Consider the following 27,916-nt stretch of genomic DNA (forward strand, 5'->3'; position numbering starts at 1 on the left):
CTTACGATTCCTGAGATATAGTGGACAGAGGACTGGCCTTTCAGTTAGGTGGTGGAATCATTCTCTTGGGAAGGGGAAGAAAGAGATGGGTTGGATAGATAAGCCATAGCAGCCCCTTCCAAAACTGGAATTCTATTAATTCTAAGTCTTACAACAGCCCTGTGAGGTGGAGACATGTGATGATTCACCATCCCCATTTTACAGATGTACAAACTGAGGTTTAGTGAAGTTAAATGATCCCAAAGCATCTCTTTAAAGTCAGGCCCCTCTGCATGATACACCATGATACATACATCTTATAGATCCTCAGACCTGAGTTCAAATCCCAAATTTCAACTTATAGAATGAGAGTTCTTTGGGTGAAGGAACTCTTTCTTTCTTTTTTTTTTTTTTTTACATTTTTTTCCGATTTTTATTTATTTTTTTAAATTTATTTATTAACTTTTAACATTCATTTTCACAAAATTTGGGGTTCCAGATTTTCTCCCAATTTCTCCCCTCCCCCTGCCCCAAAACACCGAGCATTCTAATTGCCCCTATCATCGATCTGCCCTCTCTTCTAACATCCCTCCCTTCTCTTGTCCCCATCTTCTCTTTTGTCCTGTAGGGCCAGGTAACTTTCTATACCGCATTACCTGTATTTCTTATTTCCTAGTAGTAAGAACAGTATTCGACAGTTGTTCCTAAAACTTTGACTTCCAACTTCTCTTCATCCCTCCCTCCCCACCCATTCCCTTTGGGAAGCAAGCAATTCAATATAGGCCATATCTGTGTAGTTTTGCAAAGGACTTCCATAATAGTCATGTTGTGTAAGACTAACTATATTTCCCTCCATCCTATCCTGCCCCCCATTGCTTCTGTTCTCTCTTTGGATCCTGTCCCTCCCCAAGAGTGTTGACTTCAAATTGCTCGCTCCTCCCACTGCCCTCCCTTCCATCATCCTCCCCAACCCTGCTTATCCCCTTCTCCCCCACTTTCCTGTATTGTAAGATAGGTTTTCATACCAAAATGAGCGTGCATTTTATTCCTTCCTTTAGTGGAATGTGATGAGAGTAAGCTTCATGTTTTTCTCTCACCTCCCTTCTTTTTCCCTCCACTGAAAAGTCTTTTGTTTGCCTCTTTTATGAGAGATAATTTGCCCCATTCCATTTCTCCCTTTCTCCTCCCAATATATTTCTCTATCACCACTTAATTTCATTTTTTAAGATATGATCCCATCCTATTCAATTCACTCTGAGCTCTGTGTGTGTGTGCGCGCGCGCGCGCGCGTGTGTGTGTGTGTGTGTGTGTGTGTGTGTGTGTGTGTGTGTGTGTAATCCCACGAATTACCCAGATACTGAAAAGTTTCAAGAGTTACAAATGTTGTCTTTCCATGCAGGAATGTAAATAGTTCAACTTTAGTAAGTCCTTTATGACTTCTCTTTTCTGTTTCCTTTTCATGCTTCTCTTCATTCTTGTGTTTGAAGGTCAAATTTTCTTTCCAGCTCTGGTCTTTTCATCAAGAATGCTTGAAAGTCCTCTATTTCATTGAAAGACCATTTTTTTACCCTGAAGTATTATACTCAGTTTTGCTGGGTAGGTGATTCTTGGTTTTAGTCCTAGTTCCTTTGACTTCTGGAATATCATATTCCATGACCTTCAATCCCTTAATGTAGAAGCTGCTAGATCTTGTGTTATCCTGATTGTATTTCCACAATACTTGAATTGTTTCTTTCTAGCTGCTTGCAATATTTTCTCCTTGACCAGGGAACTCTGGAATTTGGCCACAATGTTCCTAGGAGTTTCTCTTTTTGGATCTCTTTCAGGCGGTGATCAGTGGATTCCCTGAATACTTATTTCACCCTCTGGTTCTAGAATATCAGGGCAGTTTTCCTTGATAATTTCATGAAAGATGATGTCTAGGTTCTTTTTTGGTCATAGCTTTCAAGTAGTCCCATATTTTTAAATTGTCTCTCCTGGATCTATTTTCCAGGTCAGTTGTTTTTCCAATGAGATATTTCACATTGTCTTCCATTTTTTCATTCTTTTGGTTTTGTTTTGTGATTTCTTGATTTCTCATAAAGTCAGTAGCCTCCATCTGTTCCATTCTAATTTTGAAAGAACTATTTTCTTCAGTGAGCTCTTGAACCTCCTTTTCCATTTGGCTAATTCTGCTTTTGAAAGCATTCTTCTCCTTATTGGCTTTTTGAACCTCTTTTGCCAATTGAGTTAGCTTATTTTTCAAGGTGTTATTTTCTTCAGCATTTTTTTGGGTCTCCTTCAGCAAGGTGTTAACCTGCTTTTCATGCTTTCCTTGCATCTCTCTCATTTCTCTTCCCAGTTTTTCCTCCACCTCTCTAACTTGATTTTCAAAATCCTTTCTGAGCTGTTCCATGGCCTGAGCCCATTGAATATTTACTTTGGACGTTTGGGATGCAGAAGCCTTGACTTCTGTGTCTTTCCCTGATGGTAAGCATTGTTCTTCCTCATCTGAAAGGATGGGAGAATATATCTGTTCACCAAGGAAGTAACCTTGTATGGTCTTATTTTTTTTCCCTTTTTTAGTCATTTTCCCAACCAGTTACTTGACTTTTGGGTCCTTTGTCAAGAGTAGGGTATACTCTGGGAATCTGTGAGATCTCAGTTCCTCCAAGGTGGCACAATCAAGCATGTACTGGTCTGGATGCAGAGAGGGATTTTTGTGCCCAGAATCTTAGCAGTTACCTCTCCACAGCCACCTGGTCTCCAGTTCCCAAGTCAGCACTAGCGGCTGATTTTCAGATAAGTTGGATGGGCAGGGCTGCCATTCAGTTTGAAACAAAGACCAGCTGGGCCACGGCCTCCACCCAGGGCTGGGGTAAGACTCAGCTCTTCCATGTTCCCAGGGGTTTTTACGCTCCAACAATGGAGCTTCTGTATGGGCTGCTGTGTTGGCTCTGTGGTCTCTGCCTGCTGTGGGAGCTATGGGAAGGCCCTTCTCCCTTCCTGGACTGCTGATAATACCCCGTCGCTGACCTTTGGCGCCTGTGGGCCAAGAGATCTGAGGACTCACTACTGGAACTGGAGATTCCGCCCCCAAGGTGTCCTCCTCCCAGAGTCTCGTCATGCTGCTGTCACTCGGCCAAGGCTGGCCTGGGCTCTGTGCTTGGCACAACAGATGTTTCTGTGGGCCTTTCAGGTCACCCTGGGCTGGAAATCTCCTCCACTCTGTTGTTCTCCACTTCTGCTGCTCCAAAATTTGTTGAGAGTCTCTCTCTATAGGTATTTTATGGGCTGTGGGGAGAACCCTGTGTGTCTTTCTAGTCCACCATCTTGGCTGCACCCCCAGGAACTCTTTCTTTTTTGTCTTTATCCTCTATGCCTAGTATAATGCTTGGCACTTGGTAGGTGCTTAATGAATAATTATGGATTATGTGACCTTGAGCAAGTCATTTCCCTCCCTGAGGGTCAGTTTCTACATGTTCAGAATGGATGGGTTGGAGGCTGTCCTTAAAGACTCTTCTGCTCTCACTTTATAATCCATGGCTAATCTCAGAACTGGCCCCTCTCTCCAAGTCAGTTGAGAAGCACAATTAATTAAAAGGTGGATTTCAAAGGGTTTCTTTAGTTTGGGCTCTGTTTGTTTGTCTTCTTGGGGTAGTTTCCATGTGGCGTTAATTATAAAGTAGGATGGTTGTTACACCTTGCGGGTCCTCCTCTCCTTTGGAGAAAGACATCTGATAGTCTTCAGCACAATGTGTCTATTTAATTAGAACAAAGGCTCGAGGAGGACTCCTGGGTCCTGGGGCAAGTCACTGTCTCCTTGCCAATCTGTTAAATGGGTGCGATAATACCTCCCTTGCAGGGATGCCATAAGGCTTAATTAAGGTTTGTGAAGTGCCATGAGCTGGAGCAGTAATCTATCTGAGAAGGAAGAGCAAAGATATATTATTATCAACGTGTTGCTTATTGTTTTCTTGGTCCCTGCCTAAAAAACATTTTAGTCAAGGTAGAAAGCTCTCATACACAGTGTGCATGAAAGAAATGCCTTTGAAAATCTAGCTTTTCCTCAAAGCCTGACCAGATGTGGCCATTGACTTCCTAATCAAATACTTTCAATTAGGCCTTGTTAAATCTTATCAGATTTTTTTGGGTACCACCTAGGAGGTTACAATGGCAGGAAAATTTCAATATTAATTATAACTGGTGCTAGATCATGATAAAAAAAAAAAGAAAGGAGAAAAAGAAAAAGAAACCTCTCACTTTTATTTCCTTAGTGTCTCAATATTTACAAAACACTTTCCTCACTACAATCCTGTGAGGCAAGTATCCTTATTGTATGTATGAAGAAAGTCAGTCTCAGAGAGGTCAGGTGACTTCCTCAAAGTCACAGAGTTTGGGGACTTTCTGAACAGTGAAGTCCAAGCAATAGATATTAATGGTTTGGTGTCAGCTTGCGGGAGGTCCACAGTGGAGTGCATCAAGGATGTGTGCTCGTCCAATATCCAAATGAACCCAAAGCTTGAAAGGAAGGTTGAGGAGCAGCCTGGCGCTGCGTGAGAAACCTCAAGTGGAATCTGTTCTCAGCTCAGCTGAGTAATCCTGAAGGAAGATAATTAACTTCTCAGAATCTCAATTTTTCCATTAACAAGATGGAGGCAATACTGAACTAGCTAACCTCACAAGCATTTTGTTTTAATTGTTCAGAGTGTTAGAGCTCATTGAAACCCAGGTTTTCTAACTAACTGAGTCTAACACCACATCCTGCCCCAGTCATCCAGTACTCTGTTCTCTTTCAGTGAGGCAGGGCAGAGGAACTCAGACAATGTAGAACTAGGTCAGCAGACTTGGGTTTGGATTCCACCTCATGCACTTGCTAGCTGCATGATCCCACCCTAGTCGCTTGGCATTACCTGACAACTGCTACAATAATGGCTGAGGCCCCCTTCCCCCAATGTTGTGAGTATTAAATGAGATAATATACATCAAATGTTGGCTAACCAAGCTTAAAAATTCAGTGTCAAGATCAGGTGTGAAAATTATTAGCATTATTATTTAAAGAGAAAGCTGAGATGGAGTGACTTGTATTTGAACAGTATAAGGTGAAAGTGAGGGAAAGGAGAGACTTCCACAGATAACTGTAGCCCTGGGGTAATGTCCAAAGACTATATTTCCAGGGACTTTCACCTAGATCTGAGAAGGAAAGGAAAGGAAAGGAAAAAGGAAAAGGAAAAGAAAAGGAAAAAGGAAAGGAAAAGAAAAAGGAAAGAAAAGGAAGAAGGAAAGGAAAAAGGAAAAAGGAAAGGAAAGGAAAGGAAAAGGAAAGGAAAAGGAAAAGGAAAAGAAAAAGAAAGGAAAAATTATTTCCTCGACTTCGATTTAGTTTAGTTTAAAACAAACAAAGAAACAAACTTCCCTTTCACATTTAGGAACAAGGAGACCAGCAGCTAAAGAATTCAGGTTGTCCCTGATTTTTTTTTTTTTTTGCCCTGGAGGATAAAGAGTAATTTTGTCATCTTAAATCACTCCAATTTTCCCAAAGAACCACAGGGTACGGGGCAGGGTTGAGTTTCTGCTCCTAATCAAGAACACGGCTTTCAGAAGGGTGAGAGATGAGGAAAATGACCTGATCTTTTTTCTCTAGATAGAATTTCTCCATTACAGACAGAAATCTCCCAGATTGCTCCATTGGGGGAGTTTGCCATGTGTTTCCATCATACCATCTAAACTTTGTAGGTTTCACCAAGGCCTTTTGGCAGTAGGAGGTACCAGAGGTACCATCAGATCATCATGGGGTTTTGATGAAGAAAATACTTTTCTGTCCCAACTTCAGTGTCCATTCTTTCTTCTGCTTGTCTTCATTTCTTCTTTTTTCTCCAGCTGAGCCAGCACTGGGGACAAATTCAAAGGGTAAGGGTCTGGCCCAAGGGATGCCTGAGTATTCTTTTACGTTGATTGAGGGGAAGCTTGGATGTATCGACGTTAGGGCTGGTGATATCGCTCCTCCCTCTTCCTTCCCACTGTCGGGAGCCTGACACATGCCATGGAAACCTTTAAATGTGATATTCAGGAAATCCAGAAGGGCCACAGAGCCTTAAGTACTTTTATGGATTAGAAATGAGTGGAGAGGTGAGATATTGAATAACATTCTTGTTTAGGACAAGCCCAGGGCTTCCATTTTCCAAATAGATATTGGAAGAACTTTGTTCCATGAAAGGAGGAAGTGATCATAATGATGATGATAAATAACACTTAATATAGTAATCGAAGACTTGTACAGGACTTTACATAAATAATATCATTCGATTCTCACAAAAACTTTACGAGGCAGAGACTATCATGATCCAAACTTTACAAATGGGGAAACTGAGTCTGAGAGGTTAAGTGATTTGTCTCAGGTCATACAGCTAACGCACCTTTGAGGCAGGATCTGAACTCAAGTCTTCCTGACTCTCAAATGTGTCAGTCTAACCACTATATGTGTCGTCATCCCTTTCCTTCTTCCCAAGCCCCAGCATGAGCTTTTTCCTTTGTATTTTTAAATTACATGTCTCTAGGATCATGTGCTTTCTTCAATTTTCAGATCATGTGACCCTGCCTAAGTCCTGAGCCCTGGAGGCTCAGTTTTCTCTCTCCTTCCCCAAATTATCATTGATGCCATTACCTACACTTAGAATAGACCGAGTAGTGGATGTGGAGTCAGAGGCTCCCTGCTCTGATGTGTGACGCCACTAGTCGCTGAAGTAATTGCTTCACTGTTTCTTTTTTTGTAAAATAAGGGGGTGAGCTAACTAGTGTCTGGAGTCCCTTTTGGCAGTCTGGGTTGGTTTGAGTTGGTGCAGTGGAGTGCTTCTTCTCAAAGTATTCTGGCTGCCCTCAGAAATTCCTAAGAGTCTCCTTTCAGATGAGTTTAGAACCTCTGACCATTTCTTAATGTGGCCTAATCCTCAGGGTGTTGGAAAGACAGCCACATTCAGCTCCCAACATTTCCTATGAGGCTGTGTGGTTTTTAGGGGCTCCAGTTCTTTGTCTTGTAATGACCCCAGGTAATGAATAGGATGTGATGCTAAAGATGGGGAAGTCTTCTAGTCGATGCCCCTCATCTTACACATGAGGAAATTGAGACCCAGATCAGGGAAGGGACACGCCAAGGGTCAGACAGCTAATCAGTAGCCAAGCACCAACGCCCACCTACGTGCTCTGAAGCCTGAATGTAGGGTGCTCTTCATTAGACCTTGAACATACAGACAATCCCACTGAGAAGATGTCAGTAGGCCTACATCTTGGGCATATGCTGAGGCCTTCAGACCAACTCATTTGCCCCGTTCCCTTCTAATGCAGACTACATACTACACCCCAGACTGGGCCTAAATATACCAGGCCAAAGGGAGCTGTATGGGAAACTGAGACCCTCACAAGCACATAAGTGGTAAGGAGGGGATTCTCTGGAGGCTCCCAAAGCACGAAGATCTAGGTCAGAAAGAAAAGCTACCTTTCTGCAGAGAATAGGAACAGGCCCCCAGTGTGGGGAGGATGCTTTGGTTGTGAAGCTTGACTTAATGCTCTCAGATGTCCCCTCAACCTCCTATTGTCCCTGAACTTTCAGCTGCAGCAAGGTCACATTAGGCTGGCACTTTGGAGGTGTCATAGTTCCCTAGTAGCCAGTGCTTTTGAAATGGACCATTCCGGATCCACAAATGCCTGCATCGCAGAGACCAGTGATTAAACTTCTACTGGAACAAAAATAAACAACAAAAGGTTCAAGCCTTGGTTACAGACTTCCAGTGATGGGGGGCTTACTACCCAGTGTGGCAGACCATTGTACTTCAGGGTAGTTTTGGTCATGTGGGCATTCTTTTTGACATCAGACCTAACCTGTCTCTCGACTTTTCATTCTGTCTTATGGGGTTCAGCAGAAAAAGTCTAATTCCCCCCTCCATATGTCAGACCTTCAGGCACTGGAGGATGACTCTCAAGTCCACCCTATATCTTCTTGACTCCAGGCTAAATATTCTCAGTTCTTTCCCCCCATCTTTATCTGAGCTCATCTTTGCTTGATGCAGAGGCCTATAAAGTTCCTGGCTGATCTCCTTGGGATGCCTCTCTGTTCATCAGTGTTCTTACTAAACTGTGGCCCCCCAGGAATGAGCACACAAATCCAGACCATGTGACCCATGTGCATTTATGTGGCATCTCAAGGCTCACTGTGCCCTCTTCTCCCCTAAACCCAAAGCAAACCTATGAAGTATGAGATGTAGGTAACTAGAGAGGGGCAGCATAGCCCAGTGGGATAGCAGGCTGTTCTGGGAGTCAGCAGAATGCTGGGCTCTAATGCCTCCTATGCCACCTCCTGACTATCTGTGGGTACCTGACAGATATGGATAACAATACCTATGGTGCCCCCTCATAGGTTTATTAGCTGATACACCTTGGGAAGTGATAATCATTATAACAGCAGTGAACATTTAGGTGCTGTTTTGCAAGCCTTTGCCAGTCTACGCAGGAGGGTTGTTTGGGTTTGTTCTGGTTTTTCAATTTCGGAGGTGATGAGGTAGGACCAGACAGTCAGCGAGAATTAATTAGTGCTTCCTGTGTGCCAAGCACACGGTGCTAAGTGCTAGACATGCAAAAAAAGGAACAACTACCAGTAAGATTTAGACTATATACTGGCCATGGGATAGAGCAAATTCTCACCTGGAGGGCCTACTGGGTCTCTTGGAGCTCTGGGCTTTGGCAGTGATTATTCTAGGAGAACCTGGACCTCCAACACAGAACCTCCTAACCCCAAGTCTGCTTGTGTTTCTTCTACAACATGGAAAACTCTTCGCAAATGGAAAATAGCTATATTTGGAGGCAGGATCTGAGCTGGAGTCCTTCCTCAAGTGCACTCATGGAGCTTAGCTTCTATTGGGAAGATGCTATGTAAAAAATAAGAGCCTGAGTAGATAGGAGGCAGCCTGAGAGGGTTAGCAGTGGGGAGGAACCTAGGAGGCCTCCTGGAGAAGGTGGCATTTGAGCTGACTCTTGAAGGAAGTCAGGGAAATAAGAAGTGAAGTGAAGTGGTCAGAGCACTCCAGGGTTTGGGGGCAGAGTTAGTGCAAAGGCAAGATGTTCACGGAATGACAAGTCAATGGTGTAGGAACCATTTCATGGGGCAGCTCTAGACTTCAAATAGAATCCTAGCCTATAGAAGATAAGGAAGATCAGTTCAGCCAAGGAAACATCTTGAAAGTCAACAGTTCTGTTGAAGGGGATTGGGAAAGAGAGCACCTCACCCATTCACTCCTGAGACCTGAAGGATGGATTTAGCAGGCAGTAGGACACCGAATCTTGGTTCTTATGAGCTCTGTCTGGAGGGGTTATAGGCCTGACATGGTCTTAGTGAAGACTTACTATGTCTGTAGGGATGACTGGACATCATGGGACAAACATGATGTACATCTATTGGAAGCTTGCTCCATTAGGGAGAGTTTTGTAAACCCCCATCCCAAGGAGAGATTATATCAGTGGTCTCTATTCTCCAACTGGTAACAAGATTTGATCAACTAACCCAGAAAAATACACATATTCACACATATGTGTCTATTTTTTACACATATATCCACTCAAAAGAGATAATTCGGTTCCAGTCGCATTTCACTTAACTTCTCAGTCACACAAGTGACTCTAAGACTAAGCTGCTGAGAAAAGGCCAACCTGTGTTGGCAGAGAGAATTTCCTTACCTGGGAGTTCTGCATCCCAATGAAATTCCAAGTACTACTTCTTTCCCATTTATGTAGCAGAAGTGAACAGAGCCCAGTGGTAAGCCAGGCAGAGAAATGAATGGGAAGGCTGTCGTCCCCACTTTCAAAGTTCAAGGTGAAGAGGTATCATATGTCCACTCATTTCATTGACTTAGGATTTCCAAGTAGAAAGGCTCCCTCCACGAATGCAGATCAGCAGTTTACTTATTACTTGAAGTACCAATTGCTTGGGTCACTGAGAAGTCCGGGGCCTTGCCCAGAATACCCAACCCATATATTTAAGAGGGAAGACATGAAGTCTGTTTTCTCTTGATTCCAAGGCCTGATGTTTTCCGACTGCACTAGGCTGCCTCTTAGGTATCATTTATGAGATTATTTGTAAAGCACTTAGCATGGTGCCTGGCACAGAGCAGGTCTTTCAGAATGCTTATTCCCTTCCCCAATGTATGACCATGGGCAATATGACAAATTGAGAAGTGGAGAAAGTATATTCCCTGGACTTTTATAGGAGAAGAGAAAGCATTTCTGGGGTGGCTGGTTAGGAAACACTTCCTGGAAGATGTAGCTTTGAAACTGGGCTTTTGTAGGATGGGTTGTGGGTAGAGAGGGATTTAGAAGAATTGTGAGATTTGTAGACAGGGGAAATCAAACAAGGCAGAGAGGCAGTAAAGGGAGTAGCACACAGGAAAGGCTGGGGCAGGAAAGATGAGGAATGACAGAGCATTGTAGCATCTTTGAGGCATAAAGAACTTAGAAACCAGCTATCTAAGCCCTAACCCAAAGTGAACCCCCACTGCCGCATTGCTGAAAGACCTTCCCTGCCTCCCTTCATTACCTCCCTTCAGGGAAGCTCTCATAATGGCCCTTGAAAATTTCAGATTGTACCATTGAATGCTGCTCCCTACCATGTGCCAAGTATTGTGCTCTGTGTTAGGGAATGACAAAATAAAAGTAAAACCATCTCTGCTATCAAGCAGTGGATTCTCATAGAGGTATTATTATCCCTGTTTTACAATGAAGAAACTGAGGCTCCGAATTTGGAGGACTTGCCCATGGTCATAGTGCCAGCGAGTGTCAGACGCAGGCTTCAAACCAATGTCAACATCTTGATGGTAAAGTCCAGGCTCCAAGGCTCTGGGAGGCAAGAAATGACCACTGAAGGACAGACTGCTAAACCTCGAATGCAGAGCTTCAGAACCTGGACTTTGATTAGCAGTCAGTGAATAGCCCTGGATGTCCCTATTGAGAGGAATTTCCTGATCAAACCAGCATTTAAGAAGATGAATCCAGCAGTGATGCAGAGCCAGCATGGTCGTGGGAGGAGACTGGGAGCAGAGAGACCAGTTGGACTATGCATTGTCCAAGTTTTACATGCTGAGGGCGTGAAGGGGGCTGTGGCAGGGCTTTGTCATGGGTGGACATTCGAGACTGACTAGCGGCCGAGAGGGTGATGCAGTGCTGTCAAGCTCAAATAGGAACAGAGGCCTCTAATCTATACTTAAGGATCCCTGGAGGCCACATATTGGCCTGGTGTTAAAATGTAATGTCATACATGTTTTTGTCATTTCTATTGATTCTGTTACAAATGTCCCAATAACATTTGAATCTGGTTTGGGCACAGCCAGGAGTGCCCCACAGAGGGGCAGTATGTTTGACAAAATCTGGCCTCCAACACTGATAGGATATGACATCTCATTCCTCTTCTCTCTGTGAAATGGAGATGACGCCACCGCAAGACAGGGTCCTTAGCATTAAATGCAGTCAATAGATACGGTGTTTTGTAAACCTTAAGGCCCCATAGAAATGTTAGATTTTATTATTATGAGAATTGTGAGAATGAGGAGCCATAGATGGGAAGTAATTTATTGTATTAAACTTGAACATGGAATGTATATGTGTATGTATATGTGTGGCGGGGGGAGAGGGGAGGGGGAGAGGAGAGGAGAAGGGAGGAGAGGAGAGGGGCATTATAAAACACTAGGCTGACTAAAACAGGATCATAAATTTCTACCTGGGGGTGGGGGAAAAGGGGAAAGGGTACTAAAATCAGATTTATCAGAGCTAGGAGGGAGCTTTATTCTCAGCAAGAGGAAGTGACTTGCCCAAGGTCACACAAGGATTAAGTCGCAGGGGAGAGATATGACTCCAGGTTATCCATATTTAGTTCTCTCCTCACTCTCCCAACACCTTCTTTCCTGAGAGTTCAAGCTAAAACTTCTCTTGTCCTCAGATCTCTCATCTTATCCTTAAAAGCAAGTGCTAAAGAGTGAGCAGCCTAGCAAGATTTCACCGAGGCTGCCTTCCCTCTCTCCCTAGGGTGGGCAAAATCAATACTTTTCACCTGAGCCAGTGGCAATTTGATTTTGGAGAGGACTTATCGACAGGCCTCTTGGAACACTCTGAGGCTTGAGAGGGCCTACAGCCTTCAGGCTCTCAATAAACAAAGGCCCTTTTCTTGGCCATGAGCAGGGTTAGCATCCTATTGCCTGGCCCAGAAATGGCCTGCCCTGCCCACTGGGTCTCTGTGGGTTCTTCTTAGAGCCAGCCAAGCACTTTACCTTCTGCTCTACACCTGGAAGCACTGGTGAGAGGCTGTGGTCAGCATTCTCCCCACTGAATCATGGCCATGAGCTAACGTCTCTAGTGGGATGAGTCAGTGCTGGCCCAGGGAGGGTGTTCCATAGGGAAGGTGGGAAGTCTTAAGACCAACACAGCTTGGCTTCCTCACTTGTTGATGTCAGAGTTGGTGGCCAGAAAACAGTCCAGACAAACACTAAAAGTGGGTCTGCAGAGCTCAGCTGGCCACTTGTACTTGGCTGCCTGTAAAAACATCAAAAGTACCTTCCTGTCTCTGTCTACCTGAGTTCAGGTGTGTTTTAAGAGTTAATAGAAAAGCCAGCCTGTGATTTTTTCCCCCACTGTGCTTCAGGCTAAGTAGGTGAAATGATGTGTTTGGGAGATGAATGTTCTTGCAAAAGGCAAGATGTAGCTTGCAGGAGAACATCTGCAACCAGCCCATTCTGCAGGAGATGGGGCCAAGGCTTGTTTTTGTCTTTACGCCTGTTTCGACATGCCACTGAGCATGGAGATTTTCTAACTGTGGAGGGGGAGACCACTAACAACTGGGATTTCTTAATAAACTGGGTACGTGCATTCCAAAGTAGAGGGCTGAACCCTCCATGCGGTCTCTATCAGCGAGATCTGGGGAGCCCCTCTTCCTGCCCCCAGTCTGCTGGAATGAGAACAGGAAGCTGAACTCCCCTGCCACGAAGCTCATAGAAACATGTACTCATCTAAATCAAGTGTGCTAAGCCAAGAAGCTTCCCCTAGGAGGGAGGGCCATTATACACAGAGCAGACAACAGAAGACCTTCTTTGAAGGATAAACCATGGTGCCCAGATGAGCAGGGCTGCCAGAGCCTGGCCAAATGGTGCAGTCTGCCTGCCGTCTTTGCAATCCCTCCCAAGTCCAAGCCCAGGTGCCTGTGTGCCAAGAAGAGCAAGGCTGATTTTGCGAGACTCTCACTGTTGCAACATTTCTGTGGAGGGCAGGGAGTCACCTCCCTAGCATATCTCTTATCAGGAAGGGGCTTGGGGAGTACGGGGTACTATCTCTTCTACCAGTCATTAGTAAAATGAAAAGTTGGCTTCCCCTTCTCACTCGACTCCAGCTCACTCCCTTTTCTATTTTGCCTGGAAGTGAACGAGGGAGACCAGCCAGAACCCCAAAAGACAGAAGGAATAAAGGATCAAATGAAAATGGGAAGAGTCTCCGAAGGGACTCGTTCAGTTCTTGCAAGTGAAGTGTAATGCGTTGTAGAGCATGGGACTTAGAGTCCAGAAGGCTGGAGTTAAAACCTCAACTCAACCTCTTACCTAGCTCTATGACCCTGAGCAAGTCACTCACCGTACAGGAACTTCCAGCCCCTCATTTGTAAAAGACAGAGAGTTGTTCTTACTGGTATCTGAGGTCCCTGCCACTTCTAAATTTTCTGTATTTGTAGGTTTTGGTAATGAAGCCAGTTCCCCTGATGGGATCTCAGTTTCTCCATCTGGCAAATGAGAAGGCTGACCTAGATGATTTCCAACTCCTTATGAAGGCTTTTCCCCATGCTCCCCACTCTCCCCAGGTGCTCTCACTTGTATCCATTCCTTAGATATTACAAACACACACACGCAAATATATAAACACATACACATAGACATATGTGTCTGTATTTATTTACCTTTGTACATATGTATATACGAGTATGTGTTGTCTCCCTTGATAGAAAGTAAGCTAACAGACTCTGTTAGGTATACAAGGCATGTAAGGCATGTATTATTGCACCCATTTTAGAGATGATGAAACTGAGGCTTATAGTGGTTAGGTGACTTGCCCATGATAGCCAGTTAGTCAATGCCAGAGGCAAGATTCCAGGCCACTCTTTGAGTCTCCTGCTATAATAGTCTTCTCACCATATTCTGCTGCCTTTTGTCTCAGAATTATTTGTCTCCTTCCGGCTTCTGAGTTTCAAGAGAGAGGAGCCAGGCCTCATCCATCTCTATTGTCATCTGTGAGCCCTGAAGAGACTGGACAATCTCTCAGAGCTTGAGGCATTGAATTTACAGGGTTTTCACTCAAGACCCAGAGACAGGACTTTCTTCTTCTGAATACAAAGGCAGTGTAGGAAGGAATGTGGCAAACTTAGAAACCAGGTGGCTGAGCCCAATAACAGGGAATTTCTAAGAAAGCTGAGAGAGGCCCATGGGGTGAATGGCTCAGAGGACATCCCCTCAGAGCATGACATCCACCAAAGCTGAGATGAAGAAGAATGGGGCTCATATCCCCATCTCCTAGCATTTCTAAGAAGCCCAGTAGAGTAGATTGGCCACTGGAACTGGGTGGTGTAGAAGCAAGTAGAGCAGGGCTCCCTGGTTCGGGAGGCAGAGGTCCTGAGTGTGAATCCTGGCTCTGGTCTTTGTTAACTAGGTGACCCAAGGCAAGTTACTTTGCTTCACTGGCCCTCAGTTTGGGCAGGTCTGGGCAAGGTGACTTCTCAGTACCTTCTAGGAGCCATGCTTTCATCCAGAGAAATCTAATAGTGCACTACAGTGTTACATAAGCATCAGCTACTACATTGAATTCACTCCAGCTCCCAGTTCCCTCTTATTTCCATGTGAGCTTGCATAGACATGTGCCCCTATGCCTTGGCATGTGTCCCTGTGGCACTGCCTCTGGAGTCCTGGGCTGCCATCTTTGGGCCCAGTTACCTCTGTGGTTCATTGAGCAATAGCCTCGTTTTGCCTGGGTGGATTCAGCCTGAGTTCTAAAACCATGGGCCACCTGGCCTTGTTTGCCTTGGAGCTGCATCAACCCAGTATGACTTGAGGAAGCAGCCTTGATGCTTTCCACTCCTTTGTACTTCCAAGAGGTGGTTCCACTGCTGCTCCCTGATGGACTTTTTTTCTCTAAGCTAAACAATCCTTCTTCATGCTGTAGGGGAAAAAAATGCTAGTTTTCACATTAGACAGACCTGGGTTCACCTACTAGATGTATGACTTTGGATCAGTCCCGTCACATCTCTAAGCATTAGCTTTCTCATCTATAAGACAGGGATACCAGGTAAAATGTGTTCGCCGAGTTGGATGTCCTTTGAGGTCCACTTTGGCAGCAAATCTCTGATCTTGTCATCCACCTCCAAAAGAAATTCTCATTGTTTTTGGTCTGGTCTTCCCTTTCAGGGGTGAATCTGCAGAAGGTGCTGGAGTGACTTAATACTTGGACTTTAGAGATATATAGTGAAAAAGAGAAACTGAGGGATTTGGGCCCTTTGGAGGGTGAAAATATTGGAGTTGGTGCATATCCAGTAATGTCACCAGATTGGGTTGGTTTCTTCAGCACTTTCTTTAATTCTGAGTACAGTAAAAATAGTTTCAGTACAAAGTACTCTCTTCATGGAAGAGACAGTTTAATGTCAACATCATAACAGCCATTTACTCAGTGCTGAAAGGTTTATGAAGCACTTTCTGTCCATTATCTCATTAGGACCTCATAACACTCTGCATAGGTGTCAGCCATAGAGTCAGTGAGATCTCCACAACAGTGGATTTGAGAGGCCCAAACATGGCACCAGAAAGACATAGATCCTGGATCTCACTTCTGACACTTTCGGGTGTGTAATCAACTAGAAGGCAAGTCATTGGACATCTGGGATCATTTCCTCATCTATAAAATGGGGTCAATGCAAAAACTGGGATTCCTCAGTCACAGGGTTGTTACCAGGAGGAGACATAAAGTCCTTTGAAAACTTTAAATCCTAGGACACAGAGTTCCAAAAGTCTTAATGTCATTTGAAGTGATTCAAACTTCACCCTGCCTAAATTGTCCTTCTTCCATCAAATAAAAGATAAGGACGAGTGTGGGTTGCAAGGGCAATTCTAGTCTACAAGTTGGTTTCTTCTCGGTAAACATTATTGTTTCCTGCACTTTCCAGATACTCTCTATGTACATTCAGATATGAACCCTGGATCAACTTTGAAAATTCTTTTGGAAAGTGATGAGTTAATTTTCACCAAGGGCTCTCCAACCCTTTCCTGACCATGTCCAATAACCACTCATCCCTGTGAAGAGCCTCCCATTAGAGGTAGAGAGTCAGAGCAAATGAGGCTTGATAGCAAAGCTAATATTTAATCATGAATTAATGTTTCTCCACGGTGCATGGGGGGAGATTACTGCATATCAGATAGGATGTGCCTCTGGGATGAGGGCAAATTTTGTCCAGAAAATTAGCTTAGCCTGGTTGAAATGTCATGGTTGCATTTTTGTTTGCTAATTAAAGGATTAAATAGGCAAAGATTTGGAGAAAGCTGTCAGAATGCCACAGAAACCTTTGAGGGTTGGATCTAGCTAGAGGTGAAATGAACTGCCTTTTCAGACTATTCCAATTACTGTCTAGTTGTACCTTGAAAATAATATATGTGTTCTTCTCTCTCTCTCTCCTCATTCCATGATGCAAAAATGCATGTCACAGGATCCAGTGGAGGGAGAGATGATGTGGTTACAGAAACCCATTAGCCACATAACTCTTGGCTGCTTGCATTGTGCTATCTCCTTCGTGATTAAAGCTTGAAACCCTGAATTATATTATGTTTTACAATCTATTAGAAGAAACTCTGGACAATATTTCTTAGGTTGGAGGACATATTTCAGCAAATAAGGCAGGCACCTTGGGATTTTATGCAGGAATCTTTTTTTCCTAGATCACTGAGAGCCCCTAAAGTAGAACCCTAGACCTGGAAACAATCTCTGAGGTTATGTGGGCTTTGTGTCTCCTTGCCCAGCGGATGAATTTCCTCTATGGCCTTGCTGATCCAGTACCAGGCACAGAGTAGGTGCTTTATACATTCTTATTGACTAACTGATTTTCCATCCCCTCAGTGAGAGAGAGAGCATTTGGTTTACAAGTGCATCCATTCCCATTCTATTAAAAGAACAAGTAGTGAGGTGTTTGGAATGAGTTTCAGTTCTTTGAGGGAAAAAGTAAATGTAATTTATTGGTAGTAATAAATTCACTTTCCGGTAAAGGAAAGATCTCAAAGGACTCTCAAAGCATGACAAGCTTTTGACAAATGGGATCAAATCATCTGTGATGTTTGCAGCTACTTTCAGTCCAAATTGTTAAGCTGTGCTGTACAAAATTTTTTCAAAAGCATTTCACAGTTGGACCAGCGTGCCATTAGGGAAATGGAAAAACCCCAAAGGCTCGTATGTCAACCTCTGCCAGCAGCAGCTCATCCAATGTGATGGGTCAGATTTACTAATCCAGTGAAGCAACTCCTTCCCACCACCACCACCACCCATTGTTTTCACCCCTAGTTCCTTCGGATGATGCTGCCCATTTCCAGTGAAATAGAATCATGCAATTAGGAGGTTAAGAAACAAGTTGGTTGAGAACGGGGCCATGCTTTCTTGGAAGAAGAAGGAAAAGGGGTGGAGTAGGCTGGGAGACCAGAGGGTCTGCTTTAGAGAAATTGGGTCAAATGCTCAGTATCTTCGATGTTCTTCTGAGCATTCAGGATTGCTGTTGAAAACTCCCACTCTTTCTTAGCCTCACATTTCTTACATTACAGAAGTTACTTTGACTGAGGAGGCACAGAGTCACAAGGCTCACTGTTGGGGCCCCACCTAGCACCAAGAATCAGGATATTTTCTAAATACTATTTTCTTTTTAATGGGAAAAAAGATGCTCAAGGCAATTGTCTATCATGTCTGTGTGTGCGTGTATGAATGCGTGAGCATGTATGTCTATTCTTGTGTGAATGCTGTCATTAAAGGAGAAGTTGTTTTGACTTGTAACTAACAGTATCTGTTTTAGGATCCTCAGGAACAGTGTGAAGTGTAGGCCTGGCATTCTGACATACAAGGAAAACTCTGACTGGGGGGGGGGTCTTTGACAGCTGATCTCCAGAGAGTACATGAAGCAAATTCTCTTAGAGACACGGCCAATTACCAAAAAATCAAAAATCAAAATCAAGCGATCCTTGAATGATGAGAGAGATTGTTGAGGGACTTAGCACCAGTGTATAAGCTAACTCATACAAGCATCATACGTTCATTCAAATTTACTAAGTGGCTACTTTATACAAGGAATAAGTCTGAAAGATAACACGGTGATAAGTAACACAAAAATAAATGAACAAGTATGTATTAATTATGATTGGAGCTACAAATAAAAAAACATAACAAAACAAAAATTGGGCTGTCCCAGCTCTTAAGAAGTTTGCACTATAATTGAGGGAGACAACACATAACGGAATGTCCAGCTGCAGGGCAGATGGAAAGAACTGAGAGAACTAAGAGGGCCAAGGCATGTCTTTCTTTCTTTCTGTCTGTCTTTCTTCCTTTCTTTCTTTCTCTCTTCCTTCCTTCCTTTCATTTTTCTTCTTTCCCTTCTTTCCTTCTTTCCTTCTTTTCTTCCTTCCTTCCTTCCTTCTTTCCTTCTTCCTTTCTTTCTGTCTCTCTTTTCTTTTTCTTTTTCATTCTTTCTTCCTCTCTCTCTTTCCCCCTCCCTCTTTCCCTCCCTCTTTCCCTCCCTCTTTGTAGCATAATGTAACAATCAGTATAGGAAAAAAGACTATTGACAGTGGCCCACTATCCTGTACACTTATTAGCTATGAGAAAGTCCCTTGTCTTCTCTGAGCATCAACTTCTGCCTTAAAATGAATATAGCACCTTCCCTGTCCACCTCCACCTTAGGGCAGCTGTGAGGAGCCAATGAGTTAATGCTTTCTAGCTGGGAACCATTCTTTAGACAAAAGATGGGGCTCTCTGAACTACCAGGTTCATGTAGATCTTAATGTCCACAGAATAGCCCAACCTTCCCATGCCTCTCCCCTCCTCTCCTGTTTTCGGGGCCATAATGGTCATTAGGGGCTCCCAAGCTACACAAGCACTCACAATGATTTATGACTTTATATCCCTCCTGTCTGCAGTCTGTGACAGTAACAAAGAAGCCAGATGGCCAAGTGTTGGCTGAGATCTCCAATAACCCCTCAGCAGCTGAGATTGTACTTTGTAATTGGGAATCGATGGAGGGGGATTGTAGAGGGAGGCAGGACTGCCCCTTAAGCTCATATACCATACTGCTGCCCCTCCCCCCAAGATACTTCTCTTTATGCCCTCCTAAGAGACCAGGGCCCACACGTGGACAGCCAAGTGGTGATTGGACAGGCTAGTTCACCAAACCCCAGCTATGTGCTTCATTCTCTGCACTACACACACACACATGCACATGTACAGACACACCAGATTTAATATATTAATACAATTTGACACTTATTTACTAGATTCATTAAGTGCCTCTCATGTACCAAGTATTAGTGGTTGGGCAATGAGGTTACAAAGCACACCCCGAAATGATACTTGTCCTCAAATAGCATATATTCTGTGGGAATAGATTTGTACTCCAATAAATAAATAGAAAAATATTCATAAGGTAAGAGGAGAGGGAGGTTTGACTTTATAACCCCAATGTCCAGACAATTATAAGTGCTTATTAAATGCTTGGCACATAGTGAGTACTTAATAAATGCCATTTGTCTTACAGTAACCTTGTCGAGTTAACATCTGGAGGAATCAAGAAAAGCCCAGAAATGGTAGAGTTGAACCCCAAAAGTAGCTAAAGTGGAGGTGAGGAAAGAGAAACAGCCTGTTCAAAGACATGGAAGTTGGAAGGACCAGTTCCAGGGCACAGCAAGTTAGGCAATGTAGCAGGAACACTGAAAGCCCCAAAGGAAGTTCTATGGAATCAGAGCATTCTAGAAGGAAAAAGTCTGGAGTCACAGACACCACTGTCCACTTTCACATTCTCCATTTTTAAAAAGAAAAATGCTGGGAGAAGTCATACGAAAATGTTGAGGGCCAGAAAGTAAGTAGGGTGAGTTGTCTTAGAAGCTGAAAATGGTGCACCTTTGGCTTGAGACCTGCCTCACAATTTACAGGCTCAATTACTGTTATGTAAGGCAAAGTCTTAATAACAGCCCGACACCTCATCTCCAAAGAATGCAGAAAGGGTTGCAAGCAACAGTCTCAAAATACCCCGGAGATGAACCTATGTTTTCTTTTTTTTAATACCCCATTTTATAGACTGGGAAACCAATCCAGGAATATTCCCTGATCTGTCCACCCAGACCCAGCCATGTAGGTTGCTACTTCCTGAGAGTCCTTAGGCAGTATGGGGAGTCGGGGTTCTCAGAGTCCACAAAGTGTTTTTTCTCCCTCATATTACATTTGGAGGGGAAAAAACAGAAACTAAAACAAAAAACCAGGAACATAGGATAAACACATTTGCAGAAAAGTTACTCCTAGCATTGGGCATTCAGTGAGGGCAGCACCCAGGGAAAAGGGCTGGGGCCACTCAGTTCCCAGGAGGGGACAGAGAAAGTCATCTTGGCTGTGGATTTCCAAACCAGCCTAATCTAACAGTCAGCTCTCACAGCTCCTTTGACACTTGGCCAAGATGATAAGAAATGATGATGGCCATCAAGGCCGGCTCCCCTTGAGCCTGGCCACCCGTGCTTCGCCCGGCTTCAGAACGCCCCAGCCCCACGTTGAAATCTCTCTTTTCTGAACAACGCAAAGGGTCCAAAGCAGGTGTGTGCCAGATTGCTTTTCTCTCCTCAAATAAAAATCCAAGAACAAGTGGGGTGTGTGAGAGTGCGTGTATGTGTTACAGATGAAACCGATTGGGGAGCCTCAGAGACATGACAGGACATGCAAGGTATGAGCGAGACAAGACCAGAGGCGCCGGGAAGCTAGGCTACTGTCGAGCGTTCAGTTGAGACTTGTCTGCACCCCATGGCCTGCGGCATTGATGTAGAAATTGGGGACGCTGCTACTCGCTCCAAAGCCTGGCCTGATCAGACCTGCCCGGCTCTGAGTTTGGGAAAAAAAAGTGTTTGAAGTAAACAGGAAAATTACTCACCTAATGATGTGTTTCACTGGCACTGATGAGGCTTTGCGAGACTGACAGATTTAACTTGGGGGTGTTGGGGGGCTGGCAGGAACTGGAAAGATTGAGGGGAAATGATTAATAGTGAATTTGGAAACTTCAGATTCCTAGGCACACCTGAGTGTGGGCTGGGGGCTGGGAGGCATTCTAAGTGTACGCAGCTTAAACTAGGTAGAGTCATTTTAAGTCCAAAACCAAGGGAGACCCAAGAAATTTTCAACAGGGATTTTCTCCTAGATATTGACAAAATACAGGGCAAGTTCATTGTGCGTGTGTGTGTGTGTGTGTGTGTGTGTGTGTGTGTGTGTGTGTGTGTGTGTGTGTGTGTGTATCTTTATCCTCAAGCTGCCATTGCCTCCCATGCAGGAAGGTCAGGACACCCTTTCACTCTCAGGCATGTGTTCCTGAACCCTTGGGTTCTGTCTCCTGTGAGGACACAAAGATGTTGGCTTCACTAAAATGAAAACCTCGCTTGACTTTCTCCATTCCAATAGCCCAGCTGATTCTTGGTTTCTTCCACCCGCTCTGGCTCTTTCTCATCATAGATGTATCTTAGCTTGTCACAACTGCAAGGGACCAGGGAGACTTAATATTTAAATTTTAAAGAAGAGGCAGCACTGGCCCAGGAAGGGGCTAGAAAGGCAGAAAATCAAGACAGAAAATCATGGTCTCTGAGCTCCCTTCTCTAAGATTAATCCTCCCATTCTATGCCTAGATGACTTCCAAAGTCCCTTCTGGTTCTAAATTTCTAACTGTGACATCCTGTCAATTTATCCAGGTCTTTGTCCCACCAGGCTGAGAAAGAGAGTTTTCTGAAAAGAGCAGGAATCCCAGGGGCTCCTCATCTTCAGGTGGGGCCTCAGCAGCCTTATCTACTTTGTGCTTTGGGGGTTAAGATTCTGTCTATTCCTTCCAACCCAGAGAAGGGGGGCCCCCTTCTCCTAATGTGTTCATTGTGAGCAGGGAATTGGCCATCCAAAGGAGCTTGTAGCTTTTCAAATCTGCCTCCATGTTGTTTTCATTGCAACAAGGAGGGAGGGTGGTGAACATGTGCTTTAACTGGTATAATTTCAAGTACAAAGTGAGGGAAAAGCACCGCCCCCAAGTTAAATATCTAGCAGAGAATGAAAGGATTAGGAATCTCAGGTTATCACCCTTATATGTGTATTCTGGGAAGTGAGGGGTTATTTCTCTCCCTTGAGCAATAGCCTAATTCTAAAATAAATTAATTTAGCGATTATTGTAGGAATAATGATCAGAAATGCTGTGGATGTGGACCAGGCTGTCCATGTTAGTTTCTGCCAACAGACTGTAAGGTCCCTGAGGGCAGAATCTGTTTTGTTTTCCCATTATTGATATGCCCAATACTTTGCACATTGCCTGGAACAAAGTACATGTATGATAAATGTTTAACTGACTGAAAAGCTCTTTAGATACGTTATCTCCTTTGACCTTAGCAAGACTCCTACAAGGTAGATATTATAGGCCTTATTGTCCTCATTTTTAACAGTTGAGGAAAGTGAGCCTTAGAGATACTATGACTTGCCCATGGTCACCACACTAGGAAGTGTCAGAGTTAGGATTCCAGCCCAGGTCTTCCTAACTCCAAGCCCACTGCCTTTTTGTGTGTTTAGCACACAGAAGATGCTTAATTCATACCCCATTCTCATTCTCTAGATTAAGCAATTAGCCTAATATTTGCAACCAAACAGAAACAGGAAAATCACACATACCCCAGTGGAGTCCCCACGAGGGCTTGCTCCCTGAGTAGCATTTGTCCAGGGACCCTGGAGTGAGAGGAGTTGCTTGAGATGTGCTTACAGAACTCAGGGATTTGGGGATCAGTGATCTACCACCACCTCCATGGCATGGCTTTACCTCCACACAGAGGCAGTGTGACCCTCTGCCCCTTCACCAATCCCATGTCATCTTCCCAGGAAAGATGACTAGTCTGCACAGCATTGGCCTCCAGAATAATCACTCCTTTCCTTCCCTACCCCATTGCAGCCTGCTTCCTCTTCTTTAAAACATCCTTACCCAATTTCTTTTCTGTTTCTTCTTCCAGTAGCTCCCAAATCTGTAGAGATGGACCAACAATTTAAAGCTTTGGTTCTAAAAAAGCAAGCAAACAAAACAATCTGAAACAAAACAAACAAAAACCCACCTTTAATCAATGTACCCTGCATTTGGATGTCATTATGAGACACAGTTTATTTCCTAGGGCTAGTTAGAAGATCGTGTGCTCAGCATGATGGAACATGCTTCCACATTTCCACCTTGAACAAGTGAACTGTAAAACAGTAGGAAGCCACATTACCTCCACTAGAGGAGCATTTGAGAGGGACAAGAGAAGAAAGGCCTTCTTAAGGGGTTTTATTTTCCTTCATGTCAGCCATGTAACCCCTTGAGAGCAAACCTTAGCATGACTTCATTTTTAACAGAGACCAGCATTGGGGGGAGAAAAACACAATTAAGGCTGGATTAAAGGTATTGAAGAGCAAATCTGATCTAATTTATTAAGTTACACCTTTCCTCTAAAGTTTTGCCTAAACAATACCCCAAGATCTGTGTTTTTCAGTCTGTTGACTTCCTGTGCTTAGGATGGAAATAAAGAGACTGGGCAGCTTGCCTGTGGATGGTGTGACCCCATGAGGAAGACACATCAGAAACTGGAGGAGCTGTAAGTTTAGTTTCTAAAGACACATCTGTGGCAAGTCCTGAAAAAATTGAATTGACCCCTCTAAAAGATGTCTTACATTGTAGCTGGAGCGATTAGCTTGGCCTCTGCTTGTATGAGACATAATTCATGTTTCCTGATTTTTAGCCCCCTCCCCTTTCCCTTTCTTCCTGTAGGATATAGATCTCCCCGGATAGAAAAAATTACAAAGATAATTCCAGTCAGGATGGTGAATACACTTGGGACAAAAAAAAAAATCTAATTATCTTTGAAAATGCGTATGTGAGTGTGTATCCATATGTGTATGTACATATGTATGTATATGTGCATATATATGTCTATCTATTACATGGGTGTGTTTTTCCCTTATGGGGAAAAAGAGCTAGATTTTTTCTGTGAGGACTGTGCATGAGGACAGTATATCTAGATGGACAAGACCCACGGTAAATCCTCAAAGGACCTAAGACCAGAATGAAAGAGGAGGCTTTATCCCCTGGAGAGCTGTAGTTTTCTCTCCCCTCTTCCTCCTCTCTCTCTGCTTCCTCTCTTGTCTGAGTTCAACAGCCCAACTTGGGAATATATGCCTCTCCCCACCGTCACCTGCACTGGTTCACTCATTAGTTCTGTCTCTGTGTTGGAACTAATGTTCATCAAAGTTTAAAAGTGTAAATGTCTGGGCAGCCCCTGGACATCTACTGTCAAACATCTCTGCTTTATCTAAGTAACTCAGGTCTGATGCTGAGATGTCACTTGGCTCCTTAAGGATATTTCATGTTTGGATTGTTGAATGACCATATGAAAGGCACCTGCTGCGGGTGGGGAGAGGGCATCAGGATAGGGGCTAAGTGGTACTGGTCTCTGACTAGCTAGCTGGCTAGCTGCATAGATATGATCAATTCAAAGAGCACTGATTAAGTGTCTTCTGTGCTCCAGGTTCTGTGAGAGGCTGAAAGCCCAAGAAAAGCTAGGAAGGGACCAGACGGTGGAGGGTTTTTGACAATTGTCCTGCTGGTGATGGTTCTCTTTAATCACCACAATGTGAACTTGTTAAATCTCCTGTTCATCTCAAGGGCTGGATGTTGGGCAGTTCTTTCTTTTCCTTCCTCTTTGACTTGAATTCAGCCTGACTGAAGTCCCTTGGGAGTCCTGGGTTCAAATCCCATCTCTGGAAGTTGTCACCCATCAAAGCATGAGTAAATGATGTAATGCATCATCCCTGCATCTCACTTTTCTCATCTGTAAAATTTGGGTCCAGGGCTGGATGGTTTCTAAGGTTCCTCTGTGATCCTATGATTGCCTCCAAAAATCTCTTTATCCAGATCCACCAAGTAAACCAGGATGCAGAAATGTGTGTGTGTGTGTGTGTGTGTGTGTGTGTGTGTTTGTCCTTTGCTGCCAAAGAAGACCATGCCATCAGAAAAATAATGACGTGACTTGCACTTAACTTTGTTTTTTGAGTGAGGGAGGGCTGTGCAGGTCACCAGCCTCCCTTCTCCTCCAGAATTATCTGAATCCAGTGACCAGATATTCATCAGGATGACTGGAGATGACCCAGGATGAGGCAGTTGGGGTTAAGTGACTTGCCCAAGGTCACGCAGCTAGTGAGTGTCAAGTATCAAGTGTCTGGGTGAGATTTGAACTCAGGTCCTCCTGACTCCTGCACCAGTGCTCTATCCACTGCACCAACCAATTCACAGAGCCCCCTCCCACAGGCAGGGAAAAAATTCGAGGCCTCTAGTAAATCTAGAGCAGAAAGAGCTCTCAGAGGTCTTCCCATCCAAGTCTTTCATTTTTCAGAGGAGGAAAGGAAGTCTCAAAGAGCCCCACATATAATTATTTGTGGAGCTGGCCTCCAAATGCCCTTTCCAGCTGAAACAGTATGCCACAGGTCACCCAGCTAGTCAGCAGCCAAGTCTGACAAAGCCAAGTCTTACCCAATGCTCCTCGCCATCTCATGGAGGGGGAAGGGGGTGCTATCTACAAGACTGTACAAAGAAGCTCTGCACAGGTAAGGGGGGGCTCTGGTGATTTGTTATTGTTTGTTTGTGTATTTCGTTGTGTCAGTGGATGTGGATCTGAATCTTGAATCTACAACTTCTTACCGGGGTAACATTGAATAAGTCACTTTCCTTAACCTGGACTGTTTCCTCTTCTGTAAAATGATGGGGCTGACCTCTAAAGTTCATGTTTAAACCTCCATCCTCCCCCTGTAGCTCCCTCCCTGCCAAGGCACAAGTGCGTGCACGCGCGCGCGCGCGCGCGCACACACACACACACACACACACACACACACACACACACACACACACACACACACACACACACACACACACACACACACACACACACTTCCACCTACTCAGGAGATAGAAGTACACTAGGTTTAACCTGGGGTAGGGAAGACAGGCCACATTCCAGGTGTGTAATGGGCCGAGCTGTGCAGGGCTGGCGCATGGCCCCCTCAGGGCTGGCCTCCGTTTCAGCTGCTGCCAGTGTCCTCTGAGGGACACCTTTACCCCTCCCACCACCCAGGACAGGAGTTGAGAAGAAAGTCAGAAAGTGGGGAGAGAGAGAATGAGAGAGAGAAAGAAAGAGTGTGTATGTGTGTGTGTGCATGTGTGTGTGCATGCATGTGTTGGGACGGGCTACCAGAGGTACCAGAGGTCTGGGAAGGGGGAGAGTAGGAAGCCCCAGGTCTAAGGCCCTGTCCAAAAGCATGGGTCTAGGTGAAGATGGGCAAGGACCTGGCATAGGGGAAGGAATGGGATTGGAAGGTGGGAAGGTAGCTGGAGGCGTGCTGAAAAGTGGGACTGAGGGCAGCTCAGCCAGGGAAAGGACTGGCAGGCCTGCCAGAGGCACCAAGGAGATTTCTTCCTCCACCCACTCCCCAAGAGGAGCCCTGGCCCGGGTCAAAGAGGACAGAACTGGAACCAGTCTCCCCTGAGCCAGTAGATGGAAAGCTCCAGGCTCAAGGTCTGCTGGCCGTGAAAATGGCCTGCTGGGGCCTTGCTTTTGAGGCCAGACAGAGAAAGAAGCAGGGGGTTAATTTACAGCCTTAAGGAAGAGAAATTATCCAAACTAAGCAGCTCTTTTCCTTCTTCCCCTCTTCTAGCTTTCAAAATTCATGCCCAGAGGCAGCCACCTCCTCCCCGCTTCCAGCGGGCCCTCCCCCTTCCTCTGCCCCACCTTGTAGAGCAGAATCCTGGGGCTGGGGGCGGGAGGGGAGGAGGGGGCAGCTCTGGTGCCCTCTCCCTCCGCCAGTCTGACCTTTCCTGGCCCGGCAGTCAGTGATGCACTCGGTGCCCGCAGGGCACGAAGCCTCCCCGGCCCCTCCTGGGGCCTCTCAGCCACCCCGCCGCCCTGGGTGCCCTCCCTCGGGGGTGGGCAGCCCCTGCAGACGGGCCCACCTGCCCGATGTCAACATCTGTGGGCGCGGCCCGGAGGAATGCGGCGCTCCCAGCCCGGCGCAGCCCATTAATCCGCCTGGCTGACAGGTGGCAGCAGGCGGCCCTTGGGCTGGGGCTGCCAGGGAGGGGTTTTTTTTCCTTTTCCTTACTTTCTTTCTTTCCTTTTTAAAAACCTCCATCACCACAAACAAGCCTCCCTCCTTCCTGGGTCTGGCTGCTGGCTGTCTGTCTGTGGCCACGACTGAGGGGAAGGAAGGAGAGAAGCACCAAGGGACAGTCAGGCTCTCTGCAAGGCCTGGGAACTCCACATGGATTTCTCTCACCCTCTTCCTGCTGGGCGCTGAAGTAGGGGGTGCAAATATTCCACAGATGGGAAAACAGGCAGAAATAAGTGACCGCCTTGCCCCCCTAGTCACCCAGCTGGGGGGCGGGAGGAGATTATGGGCAATTCTAAACCAGGGCTCCTGTCCCTAAGCGCAACAACCCTCACCTCAGAATCTCAGAGAGTGGGAAGGAGTTTTAGAGGGCATGTCATCCACCCGCTGCCTATCTAATGGATCTCTTTGGAGTTAGTGTTGCCTGGTAGGTAGGAGTCATTGTATAGGACAGCATGAAACCAGGTTTATGGAAGGCTGGCAG

The 27,916-nt window shown here is 45.0% G+C and overlaps 1 protein-coding gene and 1 long non-coding RNA gene across 11 annotated transcripts in view; one reads left to right on the forward strand and one right to left on the reverse strand.

Annotated features, from left to right (window-relative positions):
• Window positions 1–27,916, forward strand: part of TP63 (tumor protein p63) — a 240,944-nt gene that overhangs the window by 164,784 nt on the left and 48,244 nt on the right. The window lies entirely within an intron of this gene.
• On the reverse strand, window positions 726–27,332 carry LOC140510324 (uncharacterized). Of its 3 annotated transcripts, XR_011969194.1 has the most exons (4): window positions 27,057–27,332; window positions 23,231–23,305; window positions 21,167–21,248; window positions 726–3,882 (listed from the first exon to the last, which is right to left on the reverse strand). It is a non-coding gene; the product is annotated as an uncharacterized lncRNA (long non-coding RNA). The 3 variants fall into 3 exon arrangements; XR_011969193.1 differs by lacking the exon at window positions 27,057–27,332 and having other exon boundaries at window positions 23,231–25,394; XR_011969195.1 differs by lacking the exons at window positions 726–3,882; window positions 27,057–27,332 and adding an exon at window positions 13,864–15,177 and having other exon boundaries at window positions 23,231–25,396.

The sequence above is a fragment of the Notamacropus eugenii genome, chromosome 6 (genome assembly GCF_028372415.1).
Source record: "Notamacropus eugenii isolate mMacEug1 chromosome 6, mMacEug1.pri_v2, whole genome shotgun sequence".
Lineage (NCBI taxonomy): Eukaryota > Metazoa > Chordata > Mammalia > Diprotodontia > Macropodidae > Notamacropus > Notamacropus eugenii.